The sequence below is a fragment of the Crinia signifera genome, chromosome 9 (assembly GCF_055691185.1).
Source record: "Crinia signifera chromosome 9, ASM5569118v1, whole genome shotgun sequence".
Lineage (NCBI taxonomy): Eukaryota > Metazoa > Chordata > Amphibia > Anura > Myobatrachidae > Crinia > Crinia signifera.
In genome coordinates this window covers 16125082-16146423 of record NC_139225.1, presented here as the reverse complement: position 1 = coordinate 16146423, position 21342 = coordinate 16125082, and the positions used below count along the sequence as shown (strand labels likewise).

At 48.6% G+C, this 21342-nt stretch overlaps 1 protein-coding gene across 4 annotated transcripts in view; it reads right to left on the bottom strand.

The window, feature by feature from the left end:
• Positions 1 to 21342, bottom strand: part of EXD3 (exonuclease 3'-5' domain containing 3) — a 136498-nt gene that overhangs the window by 113564 nt on the left and 1592 nt on the right. For 2 of the 4 annotated variants that reach the window (XM_083161158.1, XM_083161159.1), the window contains exons 1-2: positions 18283 to 18420; positions 15588 to 15637 (exon numbers count right to left, since the gene is read on the bottom strand). The gene's annotated coding sequence lies outside the window, so the exon portion shown is untranslated. Of the gene's footprint in view, positions 1 to 15587; positions 15638 to 18282; positions 18424 to 21342 lie in introns of those variants that run through there. The other 2 variants (XM_083161155.1, XM_083161156.1) reach the window with 2 other exon arrangements.

The following is a 21342-nucleotide window of genomic DNA, read 5'->3' as shown; positions in this document are numbered from 1 at the left end:
TAAAACAAGCAAAATAACTCAGAATTTTGGAGGCCATGAAAACTCCATGGAAAAATACAAGGCTCCCTAGGACGCGGTTCCCACGCCTGTGTAGCTGCGGAATATTTTGGACCGTTTAATATAACAAATCTGGGATCTATTTAGACTCCAGCACAGAGAAGAACTTCCAAAAACTCCTGAAAACGTGAGAGCCTGTGCAGGCTGCGTCTCTCTCCCCCTCCCCCCCCCCCCAATAATAACGGCACCTGCAGCTGGGACACCGCGATGTACATCCAACGACGGTCTAATAAAATACATGGGGAGTCCTATAATAAAATATGGGATGTAACCTTAATATTCCAGTGCATTTGCAGCAATGTGACCTCTGTGCACTTTGTATTGCAGGTAGTGGATTGTACGCTACAGGAAAAAAACAAAAAAGTAAAATTTTAGTCAGTTAAGCTGCGTTGCCGTCAGTATGCCCCGCCCAGTATATGAACGCACCAATCCACTGTTTGCTTTGCTATAGGGTTTACAATGTCTAGGTCGACCATGAATGGTCAAAACGGGAAAAGGTCAACATGAAACAGTGAAAAATGTTGACATTGAAAAGGTGGACATGCATTTTTAAATTCATGTTTTTGGGTGCACGAGTTGACACGAACCCCCAATCACTGTAGCGTGCCCCCTCATATGGTTCTCTTCACTCTCCATACTTGTCTCCGCTTCCACTGCACTTGGCACGTGTTACCGTTCCCCGACATAATCCGTATAGCCCGTAAACCATGAAAAAGTCCAAAGGAAGAAAAAAAAATTGTGAAAAACTCAGTTTTTTTTATCCTTTTCATTTGCAGACCACTGTCCTGTCAACCTATTACACGCTCACCATTTTGCCATGTCTACCATGTGCCCGTCGACCATTCGTGGTCGAACCGTCACCCGGATACCGCTTGTCTGTCTCGCAAGCAGGGAGTACGGCGCATACATGATTGCCCGCAGGGACCAGTCTGGGACATCGGCTGCATCGCTGCTTCTGGTCGCTCTCCGTCCGCAGAAGAGTTAACGGCAGGTCTGCAGCTGTAAGAGGCTGACGTTGGGTCAGGAACGCCATGCAGTCCTCATTACCGGCGGAACAGCCCCGGCCGCAGCATGTAAACAAGAGCAGCTCATGCCGGACGCCAGCTGGGCCTCGTATTCTCGCATGGAGGACTTGGCAGCGATCTCCTGGATGCTCTGTGATTTTCACAAACAACGATTAGTCCGTGTGCGCAAAATCATTCCAGGACTTTGTCATCAGCTCCCCCTGCGCTCCGCCACCTCCTGCTGGTCCTAACCGCAGGGCCGCAGCCGATCAAAGAGCGACTTCCCGACGTCCATGCGCAACGGACAGAGCCCCAGATCTTTGTATGCGTCCGTATGTGTGCATGCTGTGACTTGTAGTTCCACAACGCCCGGAAAAAGAGCACCTGAAAGCTGTATTTTGGGCAATACAAGTCATCCGAAGGTGGAAAAAGTATAAATACAACACTGCGTAACATTGCGGTTTATCTAGTCCTTTGGTTGCAGAGAAGTTAATACATTTAGCACGCGGTGTCCCGATGGAACGAGAACGGGTATGACAGCGTTGGCTGTATACAGAGAAGAATGGGACAGGACCATAAAAACAAAGATCATAAACTTGTTTTACCGACGCATGAAGTAAAACTCGTCTCGGGGGAAAAGACTGTAAATGGGGTGTCCGGACTTCAGGCCCCCCAAATATGCGAGTGTAGCGTTACAGCAGGAAGGGGATCCTCAATGGGTTTCACAGGAATCCGCCAGTAATAATATTTACTGTAAAGTACTTTCACAGCGTTCCGCACAGAAGGCGGCGGGAGCTTCCGCTGGATCCTGGTGCAGGTCCTCACCCCTACAAAACAGGTACAGGATGTGCTCTCAGGGAACACGAGGGAAATCGATCTGTAGCGGAGACATCCAACGCGGCCAGTCGGGATACAGCCAGCTGTACATGTCAATAACGTCGGCGGAAGGCTGACATGACCGGTATACACAACAGCGTTGACCCAAGTCTCGGGGTCTAGGCGCAGTTGGTGACTCTGCTCCGTGGCATCAACAGGTGCTGGAAGACGAGAGGCGCAGCGGGTAAATGGCCATAGTCCTTCGCACGTACATCACACAACGTCTGGCTTTCAGAGGGGCTGCCAGGACGTGTGTGTGTGACCCAACACATCGGTGCCAGATTCCACGTTACACCGTCACAAGGGCAGCAGTGCAATGAGGTGCTTTATATAGCGCACACATATTCCGCAGCACAGACAGAGAATATTTGGCCAATCACATTGGTCCCTGCCCCCCTGGAGTTTGCTCTCTATGGTCCCCATTCCGAGTTACTGGGTATCTCAGGGCCACGGAGCTGCTAATGCCCAGGAGACGGCCTTCACAGCCAATGCAGCTCATTCACATTTGCAGCCTTTACACAATAATGATGGAACATCAACTGCTCTATGGTTATGCTGACTGGACGCAGCAGTAGCGATAGGACAGGTCACCCCCAGTTATTATATAGGAGCAGGGATAGCGGGGGGGGGCGCTGTGACTGGGGTGCATGACGGAGACAGGACAGGTCACCCCCAGTTATTATACAGGAGCAGGGATAGCAGGGGGGGGGTGCATGACGGAGACAGGACAGGACACCCCCAGTTATTATATAGGAGCAGTGATAGCGGGGGGGCGCTGTGACCGGGGTGCATGATGGAGACAGGACAGGTCACCCCCAGTTATTATATAGCAGTGACAGCGGGGGGCGCTGTGACCGGGGTGCATGACGGAGACAGGACAGGTCACCCCCAGTTATTATATAGGAGCAGTGATAGCGGGGGCCGCTGTGACCGGGGTGCATGACGGAGACAGGACAGGTCACCCCCAGTTATTATATAGGAGCAGTGATAGCGGGGGCCGCTGTGACCGGGGTGCATGACGGAGACAGGACAGGACACCCCCAGTTATTATATAGGAGCAGTGAAAGGGTGGGCCGCTGTGACCGGGGTGCATGACGGAGACAGGACAGGTCACCCCCAGTTATTATATAGGAGCAGTGATAGCGGGGGGGGGGGGGGCGCTGTGACCGGGGTGCATGACGGAGACAGGACACCCCCAGCCAGTTATTATACAGGAGCAGTGATAGCGGGGGGGGGGGGGGGGGGGGGGGCGCTGTGACCGGGGTGCATGACGGAGACAGGACAGGTCACCCCCAGTTATTATATAGGAGCAGTGATAGCGGGGGGGCGGCTGTGACCGGGGTGCATGACGGAGACAAGACAGGACACCCCCAGTTATTATACAGGAGCAGTGATAGCAGGGGGGGGGGGGGGGGGGCGCTGTGACCGGGGTGCATGACGGAGACAGGACAGGTCACCCCCAGTTATTATATAGGAGCAGTGATAGCGGGGGCCGCTGTGACCGGGGTGCATGACGGAGACAGGACAGGTCACCCCCAGTTATTATATAGGAGCAGTGATAGCGGGGGCGGGGGCCGCTGTGACCGGGGTGCATGACGGAGACAGGACAGGACACCCCCAGTTATTATATAGGAGCAGTGAAAGGGTGGGCCGCTGTGACCGGGGTGCATGACGGAGACAGGACAGGTCACCCCCAGTTATTATATAGGAGCAGTGATAGCGGGGGGGGGGGGCGCTGTGACCGGGGTGCATGACGGAGACAGGACACCCCCAGCCAGTTATTATACAGGAGCAGTGATAGCAGGGGGGGGGGGGGGGGGGGGGCGCTGTGACTGGGGTGCATGACGGAGACAGGACAGGTCACCCCCAGTTATTATATAGGAGCAGTGATAGCGGGGGGGGGGGGCGCTGTGACCGGGGTGCATGACGGAGACAGGACAGGTCACCCCCAGTATTATATAAGAGCAGTGATAGCGGGGGCCGTTGTGACCGGGGTGCATGACGGAGACAGGACAGGTCACCCCCAGTTATTATATAGGAGCAATGATATCGGGGGCCGCTGTGACCGGGGTGCATGACGGAGACAGGACAGGTCACCCCCAGTTATTATATAGGAGCAGTGATAGCGGGGGGGGCGCTGTGACCGGGGTGCATGACGGAGACAGGACACCCCCAGCCAGTTATTATACAGGAGCAGTGATAGCAGGGGGGGGGGCGCTGTGACCGGGGTGCATGACGGAGACAGGACAGGTCACCCCCAGTTATTATATAGGAGCAGTGATAGCGGGGGGGGGGGGGGGGCGCTGTGACCGGGGTGCATGACGGAGACAGGACAGGTCACCCCCAGTATTATATAAGAGCAGTGATAGCGGGGGCCGTTGTGACCGGGGTGCATGACGGAGACAGGACAGGTCACCCCCAGTTATTATATAGGAGCAATGATATCGGGGGCCGCTGTGACCGGGGTGCATGACGGAGACAGGACAGGTCACCCCCAGTTAATATATAGGAGCAGTGATAGCGGGGGGCCGCTGTGACCGGGTTGCATGACGGAGACAGGACACCCCCAGCCAGTTATTATATAGAAGCAATGATAGCGGGGGGCCGTTATGACCGGGGTGCATGACGGAGACAGGACAGGTCACCCCCAGTTAATATATAGGAGCAGTGAAAGCGGGGGGCCGCTGTGACCGGGGTGCATGACGGAGACAGGACAGGTCACCCCCAGTTAATGTATAGGAGCAGTGATAGCGGGGGGCCGCTGTGACCGGGGTGCATGACGGAGACAGGACATGTCACCCCAGTTATTATATAGGAGCAGTGAAAGCGGGAGGGGGGGGGGGGGGGCGTTGTGACCGGGGTGCATGACGGAGACAGGACACCCCCAGCCAGTTATTATATAGAAGCAATGATAGCGGGGGGCCGTTATGACCGGGGTGCATGACGGAGACAGGACACCCCCAGTTATTATACAGGAGCAGTGATAGCGGGGGCGCTGTGACCGGGGTGCATGACGGAGACAGGACAGGTCACCCCCAGTTATTATATAGGAGCAGTGACAGCGGGAGGGGGGGGGGGGGGCGTTGTGACCGGGGTGCATGACGGAGACAGGACAGGACACCCCCAGTTATTATATAGGAGCAGTGATAGCGGGGGCAGGGGGGGCGCTGTGACCGGGGTGCATGACGGAGACAGGACAGGACACCCCCAGTTATTATACAGGAGCAGTGATAGCGGGGGCACTGTGACCGGGGTGCATGACGGAGACAGGACAGGACACCCCCAGCCAGTTATTATATAGGAGCAGTGATAGCGGGGGGCCGCTGTGGCTGGGGTGCATGACAGAGACAGGACAGGTCACCGGGGGGGGGGGGGGGCGCTGTGACCAGGGTGCATGACGGAGACAGGGCAGACAGCGGGGAACGAGGAGTCACAGAAGTAACGGGAGAACTAGCATGGTGTCCGGTCACCTCTGCAAGGACCCTCATTCCTGAGGTTGCAGCCTATGTGTCGCTATAAATCAGATGTGTGGGAAATTCATTTGTAGCCCCCCGTGTATAGACGGTCAGTGTGACCCCACAATCATTACCTAGGATGAGGGGACAGGACTACTCCCAGATTATAGGATCCACAGATGTTCCTAGAGTTGGATTTCACTTCTGTTGTTATCGTTAGACTATTTCCATATAGCGTTCCCCAAATATGTGACCCTGAGTCCCATGGACGGTCGCCCCCCATGGAGAAGCGGATTACAATTCCGGGTCTTACACTTCCCTATGCCGGCTGGGGGGATCCTGCCTGTATGGGAGGTACGACAGACGCCTCATATTTCCAGGGCTCGCTGTAAAATCTAACACGGGCGGCGTGAGATCGTTACAGAGCCCGGGAGACCGAGGCCAATCCAGGTCACCTCTCCGCTAGCAGGAAGCACAACAGAGCGTTACTAGAAAGTATGCATCGTGTAAGTCCGGCTTATTCACGGCTTTTCCTGGGCTTAGCGCCGGATAGATCCTTCTCTGGGAAAAGTACAACAAACCCACGACACCTGACTGTGCCAAGCTACGGAATGCCATCGGAAGGTGGCAAAACAACCTGCTAAAGTGATATCTATATAATCATCGGAAACCGCACGGTGTGGTCGGGAATAGAACCCAGCGCCGGAGGGGGGGGGGGGGTATGAGTGACCCTGCACGTATGCCGCGTACGATATATGGTAGTTAAACCAACACAGCCTGGAGTTACAGTACACGTCCGATGCCAAATTGGTCCCCAATGTCAACATTAACCATACATCGACATTGTGAATGTCGACAGCCAATATTTCTGACAGGAGCAATAGAGGCGGGCGCCTAATCAATGCGGTCTTTCCCGAAACCATTGAAAAGGCAGATCGACAGAACGGGCCCGACTTTAAAAGCCATCGCCCCATTTTGCTGAATTGTCACTATCACGGCCGAATCTCGACAACCCACGGCGTTTACGCAGACATGCCCCCGTTTCGCTGATCGGCAAACGGGACATTGAATCCCAACTGGCGTTTCGCAGTCGAGCAAAACGAAAACGGGCCAGGGTCTCAGCTGTCGGAACGTACCGACTGTCGTGACCTGGGATTAAATACCCCCCTTAAATTTATCACAACGGACATAAAAAAGGGGGATGATACAACTCAGGGAAAGTGGTGAAGGGCCGCTGCGCCAATGTGCTGTGTCTCAACTCTGCTGAGCAAAGTTGGCGGACCATGATAATGGTGACATCATGAGGGCGCATCACAACATCTCAAATAGGAAAATAAAAATTACAAAATTTCTACATTACAGATTTTATAAAGGGTTTTAAACTGCCGCATAAAATGCATTTAAGTCGGACGCCTGCTTAAATAATAATCCATGCACCACCACCACAACAAAAACAACACAACAAATAAAACCGTATGCTCAATCAGATTTCCAGGTTAGAGGGAGACCATAGAAAATTGCATGGTCCAATAGGTAAACAAGGACATGCCAACTCTTCATAATAGTCAAATAACACTCCCCCAAATGTCTCCTGGCCAAACGTCAGTCACACCCGCGCCCGGCGGCCATGTGGGAGAAGGGACGGTGCTAGACATAAACTCATTGTGTTCAGAGAAGAGTCTTAAAACATCACAGATGGCTCGGAGAAGTGATCCCCAGGGGTCCCGGCTACAGACTAAACACTGCGAGATATTAGCAACAGAAAAATAACTAAACAGGCAGCACCCCCTGGAACTCGCAGGCGGGGGGACTGCACAGTAGCCATGTGTGTCCAAGCCAAAATCTGCGGCCATGTGCGCACAATGCCAACCAGTGTGCCAGCCCCTATGCCATCCAGCCCAGATGGCTGACAGGCAGTAGGTACTGGATGCCTCAGTGGGGACTCCTAGTGACAGGACTGCTGTTTCCAGTCAAACATATAATTAGGCAGGGGGACACCTAATTAGGACACCAGGTGCATTTATAGCCCTCCTCAGGAGATGGCACCCCAATTCCCATTCAATTTTTACCTCAGGTTGTGCCACCTGGTGGGCAGATCCTTCCAACACATATCCCAGCATGCCCTGCTACAGGATTTGTTTCCCAATTGCTAGCATTACAGTCCAGGTTGTTTAGGATAGCCATTCTTCAGCACAAGTGACTTAATTAGCAACTCAATTTTATTTAACCATCTGGAATCAAGCATGGATATCCTTAAAACCTGGACTGCAATGGCTGAGTTTGGGAAACTCTGACCTAATGGCACGCTGGGATGTGTAGTCCCACAGCGGCTGAAGGGATGTATGTTTAATACATGCTTTATTATACAATACCAAAATGGCAGGAATCCGGGCACACAGAAAACATGGAGCGACTACAAACAGTTATGGATTGGTGTGCTGAGACCTGTAGTCCTCCAACATCCGGCGAGAGACAAAATTGTCTGAGCGCTGCAAAGCATTTGTCTGAGGGAATCCATTTGTAGGAGAGGTTGTCCCAAGTCCATCCAACTGTGTCTGACCCCTCCGCAGACATGTCCAATGAGTATAAAAACAAATTCCTAAAGGGGAACGACTCGGGCCCCCCTCCTCCGGTCCCCTTTTGCAAGACAGAGAGCTGTTTCTGGTGAACTCGCAGCCCCTCACTGGGGGATACGTCTACATCAATCCCATAAATCAGGCCGGAGAGATCTGTGGTTGGCGCAGAAAAAGCCCAAACCACACACGCAGCATGGAATTCAGATTAACCCCCGCACAATCAGCCCACTTCAAGGGGAGACACAAGGTCCCGCGGCAGCCATGATACTGGAAGTCAAGCTTTAATTAACTATCAAGATGAGACATGCGGCCCTAATGATAAAAACAAACCAAAAAAAAAAAATGATTTGTGGTGGTCTGGGGGGGAAAATGTTTCTCATACTTAAGAGCAAAAGCACATGTAAACAACCCATAGGCCTCAGATGCTTGACACGCGGACTGGGGCGGCCATTTTGTGGTCAAATTCAATAGGTGTGAGAGTGAGGCCTGGAAAGCAACTGCACCACCATGGAGATGAGTATGAGGCTCGTAGTCGAGGCAGCCATGATGTCATCAGTTCATAACGGCTGCATTACAGTTTTACTTTAAGGCACAAAATGGCTGTCTCGCTGCCTAGCGTCCAAAAGCACCTTAGCGATAACAGTGATCCCTAGTGAAATATTGTTCAAATATGGTTTCAGAAAACTAAAAAAGGCCCAGAACACAAAGGAACTCATTGATAAACCTGGTTCCTACGGAGTTGATGCGTATTGATATGAGCTACAAAATGGCAGATGGTGAGTTTTAAGACCTCACTCATAAATCCACATCTCTAACGGGCACGTGCATTAAATTGAAGGTTCGGCAAATGATATACAATAACTCAATGGTCTATAGCAAACAACTACGGTAAAGGAGCAGAGAGGGGAGACATATTGGATTATGGATTATAGGTTATCGGGCTGTGGTTGAAGATTAGATGCTAAAGAAAGGACACTGAGGAACAGGAGAGGAGGGCACTGCCACAGATCTCAAGGCCAGATATATATATGGGAGGCAGACATTTTGTGAGGCATCAAGCCAAATACCCTGCAGCCCCTCTGAAGTAATTAGAGCTCTAGGGCCAGATTCTCTAAGCTTCAAAAGTGATAAAATGGAGAGTGAAAAACAGCCAGCCAATCAGCTCCTACCTGACATGTCACAAAATGTCAGGCAGGAGCTGATTGGCTGGCTGTTTATCACTCTCCATTTTATCACTTTTGAAGCTTAGAGAGTCTGGCCCCTAGTGAGGTGATTTATATTTGACATATAATATGTGGACTCCTCAATTTACCTGCCAAAAGTACCTCAGTCACTGGCCTCCCCAGAATTATCTCCTAAATTGGTTTAGCGGACAACATGGCTGCCACCAGGGGAGACTTGTACTTAAATACAAAGGTGTCTGAAGACAATGAATTGCACAGATCACCATCAGGCCTGGCGGAAAACGCACTCCTTCCAGCCATTTCTATGCAGGAGGCAGACATTTGTGAAATGCACCATTTGCGTAGCATTTTGTGACAATGAAAGATACGCAGTCATACAGCACAGCCATGTTGCTCGTGTGCAACACTGGAACACGACCCAGCAACTGATTTATTTATTTATTAACAGTTTCTTATATAGCGCACACATGTTCCGTAGCGCTGTACATAGAATATTTTCACCAGTTATTTATATAGCGCACACATATTCCGCAGCGCTGTACAGAGAATATTATTACCAGTTATTTATATAGCGCACACATATTCTGCAGCGCTGTACAGAGACTATTATTACCAGGTATTTATATAGCGCACACATATTCCGCAGCGCTGTACAGAGAATATTATTACCAGTTATTTATATAGAGCACACATATTCTGCAGCGCTGTACAGAGACTATTATCACCAGGTATTTATATAGCGCACACATATTCCGCAGCGCTGTACAGAGAATATTATTATCAGTTATTATATAGCACACACATATTCAGCAGCGCTGTACAGAGAATATTATTACATAGCGCACACTTATTCCACAGCACTGTACAGAGAATATTATTACCAGTTATTTATATAGGGCACACATATTCTGCAGCGCTGTACAGAGAATATTATTATCAGTTATTATATAGTGCACACATATTCAGCAGCGCTGTACAGAGAATATTATTACCAGTTATTATATAGCGCACACTTATTCCACAGCACTGTACAGAGACTATTATTACCAGGTATTTATATAGCGCACACATATTCCGCAGCGCTGTACAGAGAATATTATTATCAGTTATTATATAGCGCACACATATTCAGCAGCGCTGTACAGAGAATATTATTACCAGTTATTATATAGCGCACACTTATTCCACAGCACTGTACAGAGAATATTATTACCAGGTATTATATAGCGCACACATATTCCACAGCACTGTACAGAGAATATTATTACCAGTTATTATATAGCGCACACATATTCTGCAGTGCTGTACAGAGTATTACCAGTTATTATATAGCGCACACATATTCCACAGCGCTGTACAGAGAATATTATTATTATGTTTAGGGCCCCTCCCCCTATGTACAGAGAATATTATTACCAGTTATTATATAGCGCACACTTATTCCACAGCACTGTACAGAGACTATTATTACCAGGTATTTATATAGCGCACACATATTCCGCAGCGCTGTACAGAGAATATTATTATCAGTTATTATATAGCGCACACATATTCAGCAGCGCTGTACAGAGAATATTATTACCAGTTATTATATAGCGCACACTTATTCCACAGCACTGTACAGAGAATATTATTACCAGGTATTATATAGCGCACACATATTCCGCAGCGCTGTACAGAGAATATTATTACCAGTTATTTATATAGCGCACACATATTCCGCAGCACTGTACAGAGAATATTATTACCAGGTATTATATAGCGCACACATATTCCACAGCACTGTACAGAGAATATTATTACCAGGTATTTATACAGTGCACACATATTCCACAGCGCTGTACAGAGAATATTATTACCAGTTATTTATATAGCGCACACATATTCCGCAGCACTGTACAGAGAATATTATTACCAGGTATTCTATAGCGCACACATATTCCACAGCACTGTACAGAGAATATTATTACCAGTTATTATATAGCGCACACATATTCTGCAGTGCTGTACAGAGTATTACCAGTTATTATATAGCGCACACATATTCCACAGCGCTGTACAGAGAATATTATTATTATGTTTAGGGCCCCTCCCCCTATGTACAGAGAATATTATTACCAGTTATTATATAGCGCACACTTATTCCACAGCACTGTACAGAGACTATTATTACCAGGTATTTATATAGCGCACACATATTCCGCAGCGCTGTACAGAGAATATTATTATCAGTTATTATATAGCGCACACATATTCAGCAGCGCTGTACAGAGAATATTATTACCAGTTATTATATAGCGCACACTTATTCCACAGCACTGTACAGAGAATATTATTACCAGGTATTATATAGCGCACACATATTCCACAGCACTGTACAGAGAATATTATTACCAGTTATTATATAGCGCACACATATTCTGCAGTGCTGTACAGAGTATTACCAGTTATTATATAGCGCACACATATTCCGCAGCACTGAACAGAGATTATTATTACCAGTTATTATATAGTGCACACATATTCCGCAGCGATGTACAGAGAATATTATCACCAGTTATATTATATAGCGCAAACATATTCCGCAGCGCTGTACAGAGAATATTATCACCAGTTATTTATATAGCGCACACATATTCTGCAGCGCTGTTCAGAGAATATTATTACCAGTTATTTATATAGTGCACACATATTCCGCAGCGCTGTACAGAGAATATTATTACCAGTTATTATATAGCGCACACATATTCCGCAGCGCTGTACAGAGATTATTATTACCAGTTATTATATAGTGCACACATATTCCGCAGCGCTGTACAGAGAATATTATCACCAGTTATTTATATAGCGCACACATATTCCGCAGCGCTGTACAGAGAATATTATCACCAGTTATATTATATAGCGCACACATATTCCGCAGCGCTGTACAGAGAATATTATTACCGGTTATTATATAGCGCACACATATTCCGCAGCGCTGTACAGAGAATATTATTACCAGTTATTATATAGCGCACACATATTCCGCAGCGCTGAACAGAGAATATTATTACCAGTTAATATATAGCGCACACATATTCCGCAGCGCTGTACAGAGAATATTATCACCAGTTATATTATATAGCGCACACATATTCCGCAGCGCTGTACAGAGAATATTATTACCAGTTATTATATAGCGCACACATATTCCGCAGCGCTGTACAGAGAATATTATTACCAGTTATTATATAGCGCACACATATTCCGCAGCGCTGTACAGAGAATATTATTACCAGTTATTATATAGTGCACACATATTCCGCAGCGCTGTACAGAGACTATTATTACCAGTTATTATATAGCGCACACATATTCCGCAGCGCTGTACAGAGACTATTATTACCAGTTATTATATAGCGCACACATATTCCGCAGCGCTGTACAGAGAATATTATTACCAGTTATTTATATAGCGCACACATATTCCGCAGCGCTGTACAGAGAATATTATTACCAGTTATTATATAGCGCACACATATTCCGCAGCGCTGTATAGAGAATATTATTACCAGGTATTATATAGCGCACACATATTCCACAGTACAATGTATCAGAGCATATATACACAGATATAGAACAGTCACTGTATACTATGATGTGACTGTTTGCTCCCGCGTGATATATTGTACACGTACAGTATACACTAATGTAGGGTACACACCAGGACGACCCGCTCACGATGCACATCGTGAGCGGGTCCTCAGTGTCTCGTCCGACCCGCTCACGGTGACGCGGGGGGGCACGACCCGCTCACGATGTGCACCGTGAGCGGGTCCGATCCGATGGCGACCCGCACCCGGCTGTATGGTCGTCATTCAGATCCTACCTGCTGCAGGTAGGATCTCAATAACGACCGACCGACCCGCGGGACCGCGCATCGGATCGGTATCGGTCCACACCAGGACAGAAAAGGGCCCAATCACCACACAATCTACATCCAATTGGTCGGAATTGGATCAAGATTGAGGGGATCGGGCCCTAGTCGTCCAGGTGTGTACCCAGCATAACATCCCTGGGCTACAATCTAACCCACCACATCACAATCCCATATGTCCAGCAGCCAGAATATTACAACAGAACAGCGTCCCAGGATGAGCGGGAGTAACTTATACAGCGCTGCTATAAGGTTATCATGTACCGCCATCTATTGGCGAAGGAAATAACAGCACCCCAGACAGCAGAGCTGACAAGACTTATGCTGCCCATACATATGTGAGATATTGCATGCAATCATTCGATTTTAGGCACATCTGGCCGATAAATCGAATGATTGCATGCATTTTTAAGCTGACATTCGACGCAATGCACAGGCACGCCGTCGAATGTCGCATCGATAGATATTATGAGCTGCACATAATATTTATCGAATTGAATGAGCAGTCGCATGTGGTTCGGGGAGCGGGGCCGGGAAGGGTACCGGAGCGCTGGCGGGGAGCCGGTACCTTAATGCTGGGGACCGGAGGGACGACTAAGCAGCAGGGGAGGAATGGCGGCTGTGTAGCGGGGACTGGAGTGGTGGAGCTTTCAGGCGGCGGGACTCGGCAGCGGCAGCAGATGACTTTGAAATACTGGACGGCCCTCTGATTGGCTGAGGCTGCTGAGAGAGAGCTCTCTCAGCCAATCAGAGGGCCGTCCCAGTATTTCAAAGTCACTGCTGCTGCTGACAAGTCCCATCGCGTGAAAGCTCCACAGCTCTGGTCCCGCCTACACAGCCCCACACCACCCCTCTTCCAGCACCCGATGACCATCGCAGGATGGCATGCGACATCGGGTGCTGCACTGGGCACCACTTGATGCGATGGGACATCGCATTGCGATGTCACATCGCACATATGTATGGGCAGCATTAAGCTGCCATCCAACTACAGATCAATTGTCAGATCTGGCTGGTTGGCAATTTCTGAATGACAGTTTTTGGCAGATTTCCCGCATTTCAAAGCAAATGGTCAACTGTCATTTGTTCTCATCCATTACCAGGATTTTGTTCCAACCAGCCAGATCTGACAATATATCTGTAGGTGTATGGCCAGCTCAAGGCGGAAAGTCTGAAATTTTAAAGGGACATGAAAGAAAGCTGCCTTCAGGGATCAAGCTGGCAGATTTTGAGATTGCTCTCATGCGGATTCCTACACACAAAACTTACTTAAGTAAGCTGCATCAGATATATAAAAAGTATCACTTACCAGCCTGTCAAATGACGGAACAGAACAGTAATATATGCACACGCCCTAACGGGGCAACACTTGATTGCTCTGATGGGCGCCCTCTAATGCCCCCCCATAGAGGTGAGGAGAAGCAAGGGGGCCACAGTACAATAATTGGGGCCCATGTACTACAAGATAACAGACACCCCAAAAACGGGAAAAAAAAAAAAACATGCTAACATTTTCACTTGCTGACCATTTCCACATTGACCCTTTGCTTGTGTCAACCATTTTTTCCATGTCGACATTTTAGGGTTGACCAAGACACTTTTGACCCAATGAACCAAAAACGACTTTTACATAATTATCTATGAACTAGTAAGCCCGCTCTAGTCTGCTACCTTGTGATTGCCTCTGTGTTTGTGCATGTGTGAGAGAAAGATGTAGTTTCACTCGCTGCCAACAGATGGCAGTGTTTCGGAGACACACAAGCGGACACTAGACATTATATATAGATGATGCTGCTAACAGCATCCGTGTACTTCGTATCTTCCCCACAAATTATCCTGTAACCCTAATTCCAGATATTGAATTCTGAAGGGGCTCATTCACCCGCAGGCGCAATCTCCTGATCTCCCGACCCGCAGGATGTGTGCGGCTGGCCTGCTCTTCGGAAATATGCAGCTGCTGTGGAACTACAAATCCCAGCGTGCCGTTCACAGATGTAGCATGCCCACATAGAAAAACTGTGGCAGGACTTGCTGAGATGTGTAGTTCCCCAGCAGCTGGAGAGCTCCATGTTGATTGCCCCTGGTCTAGGGGTCTCTGCTCCTCCCATAATGTGCAATGTCCTCTGAATCGGATTCAGGTCTCACCTCCAGCCATGTGACATTTACCTGTATGATCGTATTGGTTGCCGCTGTGTAATTTACTCGCAGACTAAAGTCATTATAATGTTATATACTGTCGTGTTCATTCTAGCACCCGCCATATTTGAAAACCTGTGCAGTTCCTCTTCCCTGCCTGCTGTGATGTTTCTAGCACAGTGTGGTCTGTATCTCAGCACTGATATGCAAACCAGACCTGTGCTAGAGACACCACAGCAGACAGCGACACCACAGGCAGGGAAGAGGAACTGCATGGGTTTTCAAATATGGCGGGTGCTAGAATGAACACTATACTGTACAGATGCAGGTATGTCACAAATGCGAGAGCTCATGTTTTATGTTCCTCTGGCGCTCAGTACCTGTGACGTCTGATGCTGGACCTGGATTCTCGGGGTGTTCTCGAGTCTTCCTGGAAGATAAAGGACAGATACAATTAATAAGCAGTAGATAAATAAGTGTAGAATGATCAAGTTAGCAGCCAATAAGTTCCTGTCATTTTTTCAAACCCAGCCTGTAAAATGGCAGTTAGGAGCTGATTGGCTGGTACTTTATTAATTTTTAAAGCTCAATACTGTACATTTGTCCCTATTTTATTATGAAGGAAAACAGAATCTCACCTGTGTTGCAATCCTATTCAAGGTGTACTGGCACAAATGTTTATGGCCTTTACAATGTGTCAAGCGGAGGACCGGGGTGTGCCCCGGGGTCAGAGAGGACAGAGGTGTAACAGGAAATGAGGGAGATTGGCATGGATGGTTGGATTACAATCCTTGGGTCCTATACTTTGCCAACAATGACGTTTCCCATTAGACTTACATTTTCTGAGTGCAAATAATTGTTAGGTGCTAAATAAGCCAATTGCTGTGTTTTGATAATATACAGTGGCCTGTAAAAGTATTCACCCCTCGGAATAGCAACCGATAAACGTCAGTTTAGTAGCCGTACAGGAGGCCAAATAAGTTCACTAATAGAAAAAGGTTGCGGTACGATATGTCAACAGTTATTATGTCAGTCATGAGGGAAACATGAGAATGTCGGCATGGTTGAAATTTTGATATGCAGCATGTTGTCAATGACCACGCATACACCCAGATAAACTGTTGGTCTCTAATCTTCTCCCAGCAGCGCCAACACAGTATCTGGGTCCCATTGGTCATGTGACCGTCCCTTCCGGGTCAAAAACCTAAAGGACCGTCAGTTTTTGACAGTATTTTCCCACTATCCTTAACCATAACCCACAATCCTCCCCAACTGGCAGCCTTCATTAACATCCTCCCCTGCAGCCAAACCCTAAAGGCCCATACCCAGGTCCGGTTTGGCCCGTTTTAATCCGACCTGACGGATCGGCTGGAAACTGGCTAAATCGGAATGTGCGCATCGGATTGGACTCAACAGGCTTCTTCAATGCAGGACCCCGGCGGCCAATTAAAATGCTGCATAGGCTTTTGAGGTACTCAGAGCTCATGTACCATTAGCCAATCAGAGCGGCTGCTGGTACACAAGCTCAGATTGGCTCACCAGCCGGCGCTTCATTTAAATTGGCCGCCAGCGTCCTACATTGAAGAAGCCTATGCTTGGGGATGAGGGAGCAGGAGTCAGGCGGTAAGTGAAGGAGGGGAGGGGCCCAGACTGGAAGTCGGTCCCGTAACTGAAAAGTCCTAGTGGCAGACCTGCGGCTCACTCCCAGCGACAGAGAATGGGGTCGCATGAGATACATCGCATGTGAAAAGACCGCAGGTGATTCTGACACCTGGGAAGGTCCACTCGAGAGGTCGGAGCAGTGTATGGCCCCCTTAACCCTAGCAGGGAGACTAACCCCAATGGTCGGAATCCTCAGAACATTGACAATTCACATAACGACATGGTGACTATTGACCAAGTCGTCATACTGAGGATGGTGCTGTCAAAACTTTGACCAGGTCAACATTGTGGTGTTGACAAGAATTTGGTCATCCATGTGACCAGAAACCAGAGAAAATGGGCACAGAAGTCGCTCAAGCAGCTCAGAGAAAATGCTAAGAGAGAATTAGCGCGGAAGTTGGGGAGAGAGACAGAGCTAAAAGCGTTTCTTCAGGATTGACAAGAGGAGCTGGGGAGAGACAGTGTAACATCATGGGGCATGCATGAGGGGAATGCGAGCCGAGAAGTAAGGAGGGAATGACATCAGACAGACAGGTGGTAGAGTGAAAGAATATTTATTTATTAGTTATAGCGCCAGCATATTCCATCCCGCTTTACAAGTGGGGACAATAAGGCCTCATCTGCATCTCATTGGAGACCACACTGACGGACAGAGGGTGGATGCATCAAGCTGCTGAGATGCAGCTTGATGTCCGCCAGCCACGGAACTGAGTAGCGTCCCATGAGAAGCCTGATCATGAGGATGCTAGTTTCCAGAATGATGGAACAAAACGGTAATGTCAGCGGCGCCGGCTGAACACGCCCTAATGGACCAACACTTGAACTACTCCATTAGCTCCATCTAGTGGACGCAGGTGCGCACAGCACTTGAATTCCCCCATAGAGGTGAGTAGCAGTGTTAGACTTTTATTAGATAGGTCATATCTTGTCACCTGGTCCCAGCGTGGTCTTTGCAGTAGGCGACACAGGTCAGAGATACAGTAAGTGCGGTATATAGCCACATTCAATACAGTAATGTCCGCTATGTAGCGGTACTGGGTGCTACCAGCAGCCATAGGGCCCCAGCATTGCTGGGTTACTGCAGCCATATATACCCCAGTACCCCCACTTCCAGACACTGTTATTAGTGCTTTATCCCCATCCCTGTATCTCTAATAATGCTGATAGGTCACCACAAGTGTCCTGGCAGACCCCCCCCCCCAGCAGGCCAGGGCGTCAGGCTGTCCATTTTAGCATTGAGGACAATTTGTACAATCACAGTCAGTCACATAGTCTGGCCTGCCTGGCAGACACCAGGAAGCACATGGAATACGTCCCCTCTGACTATAATACGTGCATAATGAATGCACGGCACTCCATAAGAGTGAGGGGTCCCGGGCTCCCCGTGAAACTGCTGCCTGATCATATACTTACTGGCGTAACCGCTGTAGCCAAACAGTGTCCGCCTTCCGCCTTCCTCACCCGGAACCTTTCTCATGTGGGATCGACGCGCCCCGGGCCGGTTATAGGTACGGACTGACGCCAGAGAAGCCGCGGTCCTCCTGCTCACGCTTCTTTGTTTCCATAGTAACGGACAATCAAATGAAGGCCTGAAACCCGGAAGTAGCGTTTCCTATGTAGCTGAGCTGTACTAGCAGATAATAGCGCTGCACAAGGTTCTCAAACTCGGTCCTCAGGTCCCCGCATATTTCATGTTTTCCAGGTCTCCTCACAGAATCACAAGTTAAATAATTAGCAACACCTTTGGATCTTTTAAAATGTCAGTCATTAATGAGTGCACATGTCGGGTGACCTGGAAAACGTGTATTGTTTGGGGTCCTGAGGACCGAGTTTGAGAATCACTGGCATAGTGTGTGTGTGCCACATGTGCAGCCCCCGCATCTCTCTCCTCACACTCCCCTTATACACATCTGCATCACACCAGTGTGGCATACTTGCCTGCCTGACCCTCTCCATGCGGAAGGAAAATGCTCTGTTCCTGGACTTCCCTGGTAATGTATGATTGCCATCACATGTGGGGAGCTAGGTAAAGGTGTTTCACCACAGGTGCTGGCAATCATACATTACCAGGGAAGTCCAGGAACAAAGCATTTTCTCCAACGTGGAGAGGGTCAGGTAGGCAAGTATGCCGTGTGGGGATAGAAACAAAATATTCATACCTCCCAAAATTGGCCATTCCAGGTGGGACACAATGATCTGTTTCTGGAGTTGGGCCCCCCTCCTTGAACAATTTAAATGAAACGAACGCAAAAAAAATTGTGTCGAGCATATGCGTCTGTTGAATCTATTGACCTTTTGAACCTTAAGACATTTTACATGTCGAACCTTTTGATCTGGTCAAATTTTTGGCCTTATGTGCATGTTATGGGAATGTTGTTGAAGTTGTTGCATACAGGGAGGCAAAATTGCATGACTGCAGGCCACGCTGCACCTAGCAGGGGCATAGCATAAAGCGGGGGGGGGGGGGGGGGGCACATTTTACTGGATATAGGGTTACCACCTAGTCTGGAAACGCCACCTCTTCGGACTCCGGATGCCGGTCTTAATTACCGGACTGTCCGGAGTAAACTCGAACAGGTGGTAACCCTATCCTGATGGGAAAAACAAACATATTGGCCTACACCAAAAATTAGACATCTAGATTCAATGATACCTTCCAACATGACCCATTCCAGGAGGGACACAATGCTCTGTTCCTGGACATCCCTCGTTATTTCGATTTGCCATCACCTGTGCTGAAACGGTTAATTGATAAGAAAGGTGTTTCACCCCAGGTGATGGTAATCCTAAATGAAGATGGAAGTCCTGGAATAGAGCATTCTGTCCCTCCCTGAGCGGGTTATGTTGGGAGGTATGACACATTGCCCGCCTGCTCAGCGCCCTCTGAAGTTTTTGGCAACTTCAACTTACAAAGTATTTTGTGTATAATAGACGCTAATACGGTAGGCATATGTAATGTGAATAAGGGGCACTGTGGTGTAATAAGAATCAGATGCACTACGTGTTGTGCAATGTGAATAAGATTGTTACCATGTTGCGTAGTTTGTAATGGAGATAATATTGTGTGTCCACGTCCATTTCTTGTGAGACCACACCCCTTTTTTCAGTGCGCGCCTCTGGTGTGCACTGACGCTTTGTAAAGTATGGGAGTGTGCAAATTTAAAGTTTGCAGGTGGGCGCCGAACACTGCAGCACCGGCCCTGCATAGCACTCAGCTGCTTCATGGTGCAAGCAATAGCTGAGTATAAAGCTGAAGCAGGCAGCATCCTACCCCAGTGGCAGGGGAAGAGATTGGGCCGGTTGGTTCACAGACTGGCATCCGCATTTTGTAGGAAGAAGACCAAGGTAGGGGGCGCGGACAGAAGTCAGGAAGCATCTTATTAGTAAATACTGGTAGAACCAGGAAGTAAGATGCATTTGTTTTAATTGGCACAAATCATTGTTCTATAACTGGATGCACCGCATACCAGGAAATCTGTGCATGTAAGAGGATCACCACAGCGGTCAATAGACTTCCTGAAGTGTCTCTCAATCCTTTACTCCTAATATTACACAATTCCAAGAATGCAGACACAAATTTCTGAACCCTATGTGACTAAATATCTCATAGGAAACCACCTCTACTGGAAATAATAAAGACGGAATGACTACCTGCTTTGTAAATAAAGCTGCATAAGTTGTCTTTTAGCTAGATCATCTTTTTGGTGTTTATTGCTTCTAATCGGGGCTGTGATGGCAGGTTGTAGTGAGGAGATCACTGCTGTGATGGCAGGTTGTAGTCAGGAGATCGCTGCTGTGATGGCAGGTTGTAGTGAGGAGATCACTGCGGTGATGGCAGGTTGTAGTGAGGAGATCACTGCTGTGATGGCAGGTTGTAGTGAGGAGATCGGGGCTGTGACGGCAGGTTGTAGTGAGGAGATCGCTGCGGTGATGGCAGGTTGTAGTGAGGAGATCGCTGCTGTGATGGCAGGTTGTAGTGAGGAGATCACTGCTGTGATGGCAGGTTGTAGTGAGGAGATCGCTGCTGTGATGGCAGGTTGTAGTGAGGAGATCGCTGCTGTGATGGCAGGTTGTAGTGAGGAGATCGCTGCTGTGATGGCAGGTTGTAGTGAGGAGATCGCTGCTGTGATGGCAGGTTGTAGTGAGGAGATCGCTGCTGTGACGGCAGGTTGTAGTGAGGAGATCGCTGCTGTGACGGCAGGTTGTAGTGAGGAGATCGCTGCTGTGATGGCAGGTTGTAGTGAGGAGATCGCTGCTGTGATGGCAGGTTGTAGTGAGATCGCTGCTGTGACATCAGGTTGTAGTGAGGAGATCGCTGTGGTGACGGCAGGTTGTAGTGAGGAGATCGCTGCTGTGACGGCAGGTTGTAGTGAGGAGATCGCTGTGGTGACATCAGGTTGTAGTGAGGAGATCACTGCTGTGACGGCAGGTTGTAGTGAGGAGATCGCTGCTGTGATGGCAGGTTGTAGTGAG